This window comes from Leuciscus leuciscus (genome assembly GCF_965113295.1).
Source record: "Leuciscus leuciscus genome assembly, chromosome: 25".
In the NCBI taxonomy this organism is placed as follows: Eukaryota; Metazoa; Chordata; class Actinopteri; order Cypriniformes; family Leuciscidae; genus Leuciscus; species Leuciscus leuciscus.
In genome coordinates, this window is record NC_138724.1 from 31,240,397 (window position 1) to 31,251,594 (window position 11,198).

Genomic DNA, 11,198 nt, shown 5'->3' on the forward strand with positions numbered 1-11,198 from the left:
CCATCTACTGTACAAGATGACGTCCCGACATTGCCGGGAGCAAAACGGTCTGTTTACAAGCAGCTGAAGACGCGCGCTGTATGTAAAACTGTATTCGTAAATATGTCCGCAGATTTCGATGTAGATGAAGATTTGATTTTTTTTTTTTTACCAACCATACTTATTCGAACCAGAATACACAGACATTGAACTACAAGAGATGGAAGATGCTGCAACACAACCGCAGTCTGCTTCTGAAAGACAGAGAGCATTGGACAGCTGATGGTGTAAATGTAATCAGTGCCAAGCGATGCCTACTGAGGCCATCCTTAAAAATATTTTGGTTTGCCGTAACAGCCAAAAAAAAAAAAAAAAAAAAAAAAAAAGGGGTCGGTTGGTCGGTCTATATATAGCCTACATGGAGGCGCCCGCGCGCTCGTCTCTTAAATGAACCAAAACTCTACATTGAATCTTTAAAAAAAAAAGAAGAAAGAATATAGGCTATATATAGACCGACCAACCGACCCCTTTTTTTTTTTTTTTTTTTTTTTTGGGCTGTTACGGCAAACCAAAATATTTTTAAGGATGGCCTCAGTAGGCATCGCTTGGCACTGATTACATTTACACCATCAGCTGTCCAATGCTCTCTGTCTTTCAGAAGCAGACTGCGGTTGTGTTGCAGCATCTTCCATCTCTTGTAGTTCAATGTCTGTGTATTCTGGTTCGAATAAGTATGGTTGGTAAAAAAAAAAATCAAATCTTCATCTACATCGAAATCTGCGGACATATTTACGAATACAGTTTTACACACAGCGCGCGTCTTCATCTGCTTGTAAAAAGACCGTTTTGCTCCCGGCAATGTCGGGACGTCATCTTGTACAGTAGATGGCGATAATACTCCTAAGGAGTGAGCAGCCAGTAACAAGTAGTAGAAGAAGAACGCCGTAATCTCAGTTCTCGCGCATGCGTCGTGGCGCTCCCGTGAACTCTCGTCAGAGGCCCACATTGAAGAACACTAATAGTTGAATAAAGTCGTTATTTTTGTTGTTTTTTCGCACAAAAAGTATTGTCGTCGCATGATAAACTTAATGTAGAGCCACTGTAGTCACTTGGACTATTTCAACATTTTCTTCACTGACTTTCTGGGCCGGCGAGTTTCGGTCCCTCTGGAAGCCTATGGAGGAGTGAGATATCTCTCAGATTTAATCAAAAATATCTTAATTTGTGATCCGAAGATGAACGAAAGTCTTACATGATTGGAACAACATGAGGGTGAGTAATTACTGACAGAATTTTCATTTTTGGGTGAACTAACCCTTTAAGTTGATTACTTACAATATCCCAAATGTTTCCAACTATTTTTAAATCGTGAGAAAATTGCGATTTTAACCAAGGAAACGGGGCGTTAGAGCAGGGGTGAGCTGGGAGTCGCCAGTCAATGGCGTCATATCCGCGTTACCCTCGGTTTCCGCTCGTACTGCGTGGAGTCCTGGACAAATGCGGAAGTTGTAGTTGTAGCGTCTATCAAGCTACAAACTTTAGCTTGTTTCTTGCAGTCGTTATGGTACACAATTATTCTTTACCGATTGCAGCTGGTTCTGTCGACAAAGACAAGTCCCATAAACGTAAACGTCAACGTACGGGTATTATTTCTTTAGGTTTGTGTTTAGTTTATTGACATTGTTTATCACGTCTGGTGTTTATGGCCATGTAAATAAATATAGTGTGGCGAGCAGGACGAGGGCCGTGAGAGAGCGGCACGAGGCCGGTGGCGTGATTACTGATAGACGACACCTGTGAGACGCACCGGTCTCGTATCTCTCACGGAGGAGCGGAAGCATAAAGGGAGAGCGACGACAGTGAAGAGCGAGAGAGGACAGGCCTGAACTTGTGTTGTGTTTTATTGTGATAGCAGTCGTCCGTGAGGGGCTGCTGTCTTTTACTTTTGTTTTGTATTTGTTTTATTTTTAGCATTAAAATGTGTCATGAATGTTCGCCGGTTCCCGCCTCCTTCTTCCCATAACATCTGATCTTCGTTACATATAGCATGTGTTATACATAAAGATTAATCAGTGTTTTGGCAAATGATGTGGGTATGTTTGAATGTACTTTTACAACAATTGTTTAGAACCCGTAAAACTTCGCAGCGTTATCACAACAATGAATTCGACAAATACAGTAACATCTATGATAACCAATTTAGTATTAAACCTTACTTTTCTTGCGGTTAATTCATTTTAAACGTACAGTATGGAATTTTTTCACCACTAGGGGTCGCTAACCTCTTTACAATAACAAAGGCGTAGTTTGATGACGCAACATTTGCTAAGAATTATGGATCTTGTCGTCAAATTCAAGCCGACCGATCTAATAATGTTTATGGATGAGTGAATACATCAATGTTTTTATCATGACTGTGATATGAAGCAGGTCGGGATTGCTAAGAGACAGCTATCAGCTCCACACGCGATGCGAGTCCCACGGATATAAAAGGAATATGGACATTTCATTCTACCGAACTACACGCAAGTGCAGAATTACAACTCACAGGTCAGTTTATTAGACAAATTAAACTTGTGAGGTAAAGCAGCGCTGTTTCACTTGATCTAACATTACACTATCTCACTAAACTGCATTTGAATGTGTTGAAATTAATGTGTTAGTTTGTCTGTATGAGACTAGCAGTAAGCTAGATCAACATTAGAATAACATACAGATCATATTCTAACATTTTATCATTGTTGAACTATATAACATTGATTAGTTTTATGTAAATGTGCTCACCTGTTTAATAAAGTACATGTAGGAGCGGTCGAAGTCTCGGACGTGGAGCTCTCGGCATCTCGAAAACACAGCGCTGATATTGATTCTCGTTTTAGTTCTCCTTTTTTATCCAAAGTCTGCTTGCCATGGTCCATAATGTTTGAACGAAACAACAACAGCGTGCAAATAGACATTGCAAACTACACAGTTGTCCACGTCAGTCGCTTTGGTTACTATCAGAGGGCTCTGGTTCATAGCTCTGGTTGCTATGGCAGTACGAGCGGAAACCAGGGACAACGCGGATATGACGGCATTGACGGCGACAAAACGGAAATAAAGAAACGGGACGTGTCTTCGAATTAAATTACAAATTTCTCCTGGTTTGAAAGTTGTTGGAAACAGTCGGGATAATGTAAGTACACAACTAAAAAAAATATATAATATAGATATAGTGATTTTTGCTATTTTTAAAGCAAAAAAGATGAAATAAAAGCATGTCATTAAACGCAACATTTATAAAAATAGAACTTTACCTCATCCATGAACATGATTTTTCGATTCCCATCTGACTGATTTACATCCACGGTGGAGTTGAAAACGACAGTTCCCATCATTCCACGCTCCTTCACATCGTCATCAAGCTACACCGTTGTTGTTGTTTGGAATGTAGCGCCATCTAGCGGCAGAAAATCTTGCATATTGTACCTTTAACCCGAACTAGTTGACTTTACTAGAAAATTGCGTGGAAACCAGTTCCACTAATCCATTTTAGTTTTTACACAGGGTGAAACTAAACAGATTGAGTTGTATTAACATAGAATCTTAAGTGGGTGCAGTAGACAAATCAAGTTTACATTAGTAGTCTTTACTGAAAATCATTAGTTCACATTCTACTTTTTTTTTTTTTGAGTATAGGTTTACTATTTGGTACCCAGCATGCATTGCAACATGAAGATTTTCATTTGAGTGTCACCATTGTTGAGATTCATATGCTGATTGTTGATGTCTGTGTGTGACAAAATAATATGGCGCTTTAAAACTTTTTCTGCATAACGTTTTTAAAATTGTTCTAGCTTGCCGTTTCATTAATTCACGTTGTGTGTGTGTGTGTGTGTCTCAGCCTGTGGTACAGCAGTGTGTCTCTGTGTTCCTGTGATGTTATCTTGATTCAGTGTAGCTGACCTGGTGAGGAACAATATCCTATATGACTTTTCCTCATTCAATAGAAGATGGTTGGATTGGAACCAAAGTTGAATAGCATTAAAGTTAGATTGCAATGAGGATTGAATCTTAGAGACAGACACATTAGATGTGTAGATCCCTGTGCCATCTGCATATAGATGAATACAACAGTCTGAGCAAATTAGAGGAAGATCATTAATAAATAAAGAAAATAGAAGAGGCCCTAAGGTAGAGCCTTGAGGGACACCTTTCTCCATTGTTAAGGACTGTGATACACAACCATGAAAAGAGACACACTGACGTCTACAGTGGAGATATGAATTAAACCAGAGAAGAGAGTGTTTAGAAAGGCCTATCGCAAATAATTTGTCAAGAGGCATATCAGTGATCGACCATATCAAAGGCCTTAGTGAAATCTATAAATATTGCACCAGTCGACATGTTATTGTCTAGGGAAGATGAAACATCATTGGTAAATTTTAGAAGAGCAGTTGTAGAGAAGTTTGGTCTGAAACCAGATTGATTTGGTGACAAAAAAGATAAATCATTAATATATTTGAATAATTGTTTAAATATTAGTTTTTCAAACACTTTTGCTATACTACTGATGGCAGAAATAGGTCTGTAGTTGTTGAGATCAAGTGCATCGCCACCCTTATGTATAGGTGTAACTCTGGCAGATTTCCACATTAATGGAACCACACAGGTGGATAACGATAAATTAAATAAATCCAATAAAGGAAATGCCAGTACATGAGACGTGAGCTTAATAAACTTAATATCCAGGCCATCAGGATCAGTACCATTACCTGACTTCACGTTGTGTGTGTGTGTCTCACCCTGTGGTACAGCAGTGTGTCTCTGTGTTCCTGTGATGTTATCTTGATTCAGTGTAGCTGACCTGGGGCCTAATTTATAAACGTTGCATACACACAAAAGAAGGCGTACGCCGCTCTCTACGCAATAATTGGTATTTATAAAAAACAAACTTGACGGGAAAATGTGCGGTCCTTCACGCAAACTCTGACCCAGGCGTACGCACAAAACCGGGTGAAATGAGAAATGGCGACGCCGTCGGCAGATGGAAGAAACACGTGAAAGTGTGTGAAACTGTAGACCGTTGTGTAAAAGAAATGGCAATACTGCCTCTCATAAATAACATGAAGACTTCACAAAGCAAGTCTTACGATTAACAGCCTACACGAACACCCGTTTGATCGATCTGCAGTGTAAAACAAACAAAATCAAACGAAGATTACAACAGAAATGCAAATTAACACATATTTGCAAAAAGAAAAGTGAAACATGTTCTGCAATAATATTGCCATGTTATGCAATTCATCCTCATAACACATCTGTAGTTTGTTAGATGCAATCAAATGGATGGTAATAAAATGCCATGATGCCATTACAATGCGTAATGACGCACATTAGTAATGCCCACACTGTGCCCTCCAAACAACATTCTACTCCTCTTTTCCACCTCGCCAACGATAATTTCTACTTCACATTGAGTGAAGTTACGTTTCTTGGTTTTCTTCTCTGTGTTTGCCATGATTTCGCAATCGATGAATATTAACTTGTGGGCGTTTCACAGACTATTTATGGGCAACTATGGGCGTGACATGAAGCCGCAAAAGCTGCGCTACATTTAGAATTGATTGTGATTTATTAAGGGAAAACTGCGTACGCACGGTTTTATAAATCCGAATATTTCTCTGCGTACGCACGTCCTATGTTTCATCCGTACACCACTTCTGACGCAAATCCTATGCAAAGTTTTATTAATGAGGCACCAGGCCGTCAGGATCAGTACCATTACCTGACTTTAGGTCAGAGATCGCCTGCTGAACGTCAGTAGGAATTATTGTAGCAAATGAAAAGGAGCTGTTAAGCTCATCTGCCAGACTATAGGAGAAATTGGAAAATTGTGAACTACAAATAGAGGAAAAGTGTTGGTTGAAAGCATTGGCAACCGCGGAAGGATCACTGATAACATCATTATTAACTTTGATTTTGGTAGCAATGCTTTTAGTAGAATTGTTGAATAAAAAATTAAGACTTTTCCAAAACTAATTAGGATTATTGAAGTTATTAGACAGAGAGTTAATAATTAATAATAATTCGATTTAGCATTTCTTGTTTTAGTCGTACACGTATTTCTTAATTGTTTATATAGTCCTTTGACAGGTGGTTCTTTTCCCATGCCTTATCTCTTTGTTTAAAAAGATGGGAAAGAGAGCAACATACACTCTCACACACACACACACACACACACACACACACACACACACACACACACACACACACACACACACACACACACACACACACACACACACACACACAATCACAGACTGGCTAGGCCAAAACATAACAGAATACAGATACCGTCTGTTAATGTTGAATAATTTTTCATGAAAAAATAAACATTTGAGTCAAGCTGAATTCCAGTCGTTAATGGTATGAAATAAGATAAGGTATTGGCCGATATCATTATAATAAAAAAAAATAATAATAAAATAAAAAAAAAGATGGCCTAAATCAGCCTGAGAGACAGGTAGCTCACAAGCGGCAACATTCTAATCTGAAAAATGAAGCCTACCCGGAAGTACGAAAAACTGCAATACATCGAAAATCCGCTAGGGGCAGGTCCCAAAAGGGAGCAAATGTCCATACACCCCCATGTTAAAATGTCAGTTTTCACAGCATAAATTCATGTTTTTACAGGTTGGTCCCATGGACTTTTATTGTATTTTTCGATAGGTTCCGAGTGCCTGACAACTGTGAGGGGGGTGAACTCGTTAGTTTAGATCGTATTTAGATATAAAATGTATGACAAATAAGGGCGCGATTGACAGCTTGATTGACAGCTGACAACGAGCATAGGCTGCGCCGAGTGGAATTCCTGAAATTTGACGTCTCGGCCATGATCTGACACAACACATCATACCTGTAAGTTATCCTTTCTGAACATTTGTATTGAAATATGGCGCCGCCCATACCCCCAATAAACGGCCTCAAAACCGTTCTTCAGAAAGTTTATGGGTGACGTCACAGACGCTTTGTCCATATTTTTTACAGTCTATGGTAGCTCACTTCAATAAACGTATAAGCCTTTCATGCCACAAATAACCACAGCATCGAGATCAACTCAGTCAGTCTTATACCTCAAGTATGGACCTTATACCTGCGCCTGGACACGACGACAACACAGTCCTGAAGTGTCAACTAGTCTCTCCCCTGTGAAGCCCACTTTCGCTCACTAATGTTTTAACATGCTTTTGTAGTTTCGTTAAGTTGTCTTCATTTGAGCTTACTCTTTGTTCAAGTTCCGACACATGATCACCAAGTGTGGACAGCGTGCCTTGTATTGTTTGTAAGCCCGATTGGATATTATCCATTTTTGTGTCGAAATGGGAAACCATATCCAATTTCAGTTACTGTATACCCAGATTGATTGATTGGAAATCAGTGTTTGCTCCATGGCGAACTCTAGACACGCGGATCTCGGTTTGGATGATGGAAACTTTACAACAAACAGAGTTTCTTTGCAACAAACAAAGGTTCAGTTCGTATTCGATTTGTTGCAAAAAAATAGAGATTTAGGATTAGGGCTTGAAGGCCAAAATTACAGTGGGGAGAACAAGTATTTGATACACTGCCGATTTTGCAGGTTTTCTCACTTACAAAGCATGTAGAGGTCTGTAATTTTGATAATACAAAAATTTGATAAATTTGAAAAACAAAAATCCAGAAAATCACATTGTATGATTTTTAAATAATTAATTAGCATTTTATTGCATGACATAAGTATTTGATCACCTACCAACCAGTAAGAATTCCGGCTCTCACAGACCTGTTAGTTTTTCTTTAAGAAGCCCTCCTGTTCTCCACTCATTACCTGTATTAACTGCACCTGTTTGAACTCGTTACCTGTATAAAAGACACTGTTGGAAACTTTTTCTTCTTCAAAGCAGAGACCAGGAGACGCTGGGATCGCGTTCAACAGAAGTTATTCTTTATTGAGCGTTGCTGCAGTTCTTCCAACAGTCTAACTAACGTAACTTTACATGGTTTCTTATTGGCATTTCAGTGGGCTGTCCTTAAAGGTGCTGACCTTACACACAGCCTTAGGGATGACCACTAACTCTAATCATCTAAAGACAATAGAGGCAATTACCCCCAACTGAGATAATGGTACCCCCCAAATTGTATAAACAACACATGGTCACGAGAACTAAGACTATGTAACATTCACACATAGTTCAACTCTTAGTAGGAAGATTAAAGACTTCCCCAAATGGTATAAACAACAAATGGTCACGAGAACTAAGACTATGTAACATTCACACACAGTTCAACTCTTAGTTTTCTTATGTGATGTTATGTAAGGGAGTATGATCAGCAGATCTAAAACATATTCTTAAATTTGTAATCCTACAACACCTGTCCACACACTCAATCAAACAGACTCCAACCTCTCCACAATGGCCAAGACCAGAGAGCTGTGTAAGGACATCAGGGATAAAATCATTCTCTCAATCATTCTTTGGGGATGCTTTTCTGCAAAGGGGACAGGACGACTGCACCGTATTGAGGGGAGGATGGATGGGGCCATGTATCACGAGATCTTGGCCAACAACCTTCTTCCCTCAGTAAGAGCATTGAAGATGGGTCGTGGCTGGGTCTTCCAGCATGACAATGACCCGAAACACACAGCCAGGGCAACAAAGGAGTGGCTCCGTAAGAAGCATCTCAAGGTCCTGGAGTGGCCTAGCCAGTCTCCAGACCTGAACCCAATAGAAAATCTTTGGAGGGAGCTGAAAGTCCGTATTGCCCAGCGACAGCCCCGAAACCTGAAGGATCTGGAGAAGGTCTATATGGAGGAGTGGGCCAGAATCCCTGCTGCAGTGTGTGCAAACCTGGTCAAGAACTACAGGAAATGTATGATCTCTGTAATTGCAAACAAAGGTTTCTGTACCAAATATTAAGTTCTGCTTTTCTGATGTATCAAATACTTATGTCATGCAATAAAATGCAAATTAATTACTTAAAAATCATACAATGTGATTTTATGGATTTTTGTTTTAGATTCTATCACACAGTTGAAGAGTACCTATGATAAAAAATTACAGACTTCTACATGCTTTGTAATTGGGAAAACCTGCAACATCGGCAGTGTATCAAATACTTGTTCTCCCCACTGTATGTAATTTAGCAGACTACACCTGACGTGCACGTTGCTCACGCCGCCATCATTCACAGGGACAGAACTCTAGAAGAGAGGTCTATGTTTCATTAAAATGTTTCATCAACACAAAATCTGGGTTTAGAGTGTATTAACCAGCAAGCAAAGCGCTGCAGGTGATAAATGTGCTTTAGTTGTCCGTGTATCAGTGTTATTAAAGGGTTAGTTCACCCAAGAATGAAAATTCTGTCAGTAATTACTCGCCCTCATGTTGTTCCAACCCCGTAAGACTTTCGTTCATCTTCAGAACACTAATTAAGATATTTATTAGTGAGCTGTCTCACTCCTCCATAGGCTACTGGGTAATTGCATCTGCCAGCCCATTAAAGTTAGTAAAGACATTGTTAAAATAGTCCAAGTGACTACAGTGGCTCAACCTTAAAGGAGCATTTCACCCGTGGGAACATTGATCTTTATTGAAAGTGGGTCATATATGTAGTCGAAATGTAACATTAATTTCGAATTTGGTGCCTTCTTGACCGAGGAAAGACAGAAAGTCACTTTAGGGCACATTTGTATGGAAGACAACAACTCGCACAATGCACCACATTGCACAGCTCCACAAGCCACTCCCATTAATCCAGAACAGCGCATATGAGGTATCCGCCTATCAGAGAAATCACTCTTCCGTCTACAAGGCTAGCTACACCCAGAGCTTGAAATTGGCATCGTTAAAATTCTTTGCAGCAGACGGACTCTATCTCTGTGTCCGTAGGCGCACAGTGAGAGCACAGGCACCACCAGTCCGCCCCAGCTCGAGCTAGTCCGGGCTCCTCGTCCACGCCAGGCAGGTCTTCAGCCTCCGCCTCCTGTTCCTCCATCAGCCTCCGCTGGTCTTCGCTATATTGCGGCTCGTAATGGTAACTACGAACATCTGAGTCGAGCATCAGAATCGCATTCGACAGAAGAGCATTCGACTTTCAAAATCCTCTTCTTCCGCCATTGTCGTAACTTCACATCTGGCTCCACAGCGCCTGTTAGCTTAGCTTCCAAACAAGATGGCGGATATTGCCTTTAGTTTCTGCAAGTGAAGTCCCACCCACTGATCTGTAATAGGTCTGTAGCGTGAGTGGGTCCCACCCCCTGGAAAAATGAGGACCGAGTATTTGTAGTCTCAACCCCTCTACAAAGAAATGGGATTTTTACATCATTATAAGCAGGAACTGCAACACTGAAATCCGTATTTCTCCCGTCTCTGGGGAAAATGAGGGAATAATGTACGACCATTCAAAAATATGACTGGGTTTCTAACGATGCAAAGCAAATGGGTGAAGTGTCCCTTTAAAGGGATAGTTCACTTTGAAATACATTTTTTATATGTTTTAGCTTACCTCAAGGGCATCCAAGATGTAGGTGTCTTTGTTTCCGCAGTAGTTTCAATTTTGATATTTTTAGGTCAAACCGTTCTTGTCTGTCAGTCATATAATGCAGGTCGATGGTCACTGTCTCAAAACACAAGCACAGAGTCCAAATTAAAACAATTCCCCATCGTCCAAATGAAACAATTCCCCATCATAAGTACACATTGATGGCCTAAGACACGAAACGAGCGGTTTGTGTGAGAAAACGAACAGTATTTATATCGTTTTTACCTCTTATACACAGCCACGTCCAAGTGATCTGAGGGCGCGGGAGCTTCGGTCTGCGCAAGCGCCGGAAGTGATCTCTCGCGCCTGTACGTCACTCATTGTTTACACAGAACAGAGATTGTAGGTAAGACGGCTAATAGAAATGGTACTAATTTGCGCTTATCCGGGATGTTTCAACCGTCGTAAAAGAAAACAATTACGTATGCTCGCGCGAACTCATCCAGGAGTGGTGTTTTCACGAATTTCCAATTTATGAGCCTTCTCTCTTGAAGTTATGGTTGATCGCTCTTCGGCTGGATATCAACACACCCATAAACGTACTAAAGTTGAGGAGGGTCTGCAGCGATCATTTTTCCCCTGATGATTTTATAAACCAAGGAGTGGATCGCTTAGTACTGACATCATCAGCTGTGCCTATGATGTTTTCGCATCCA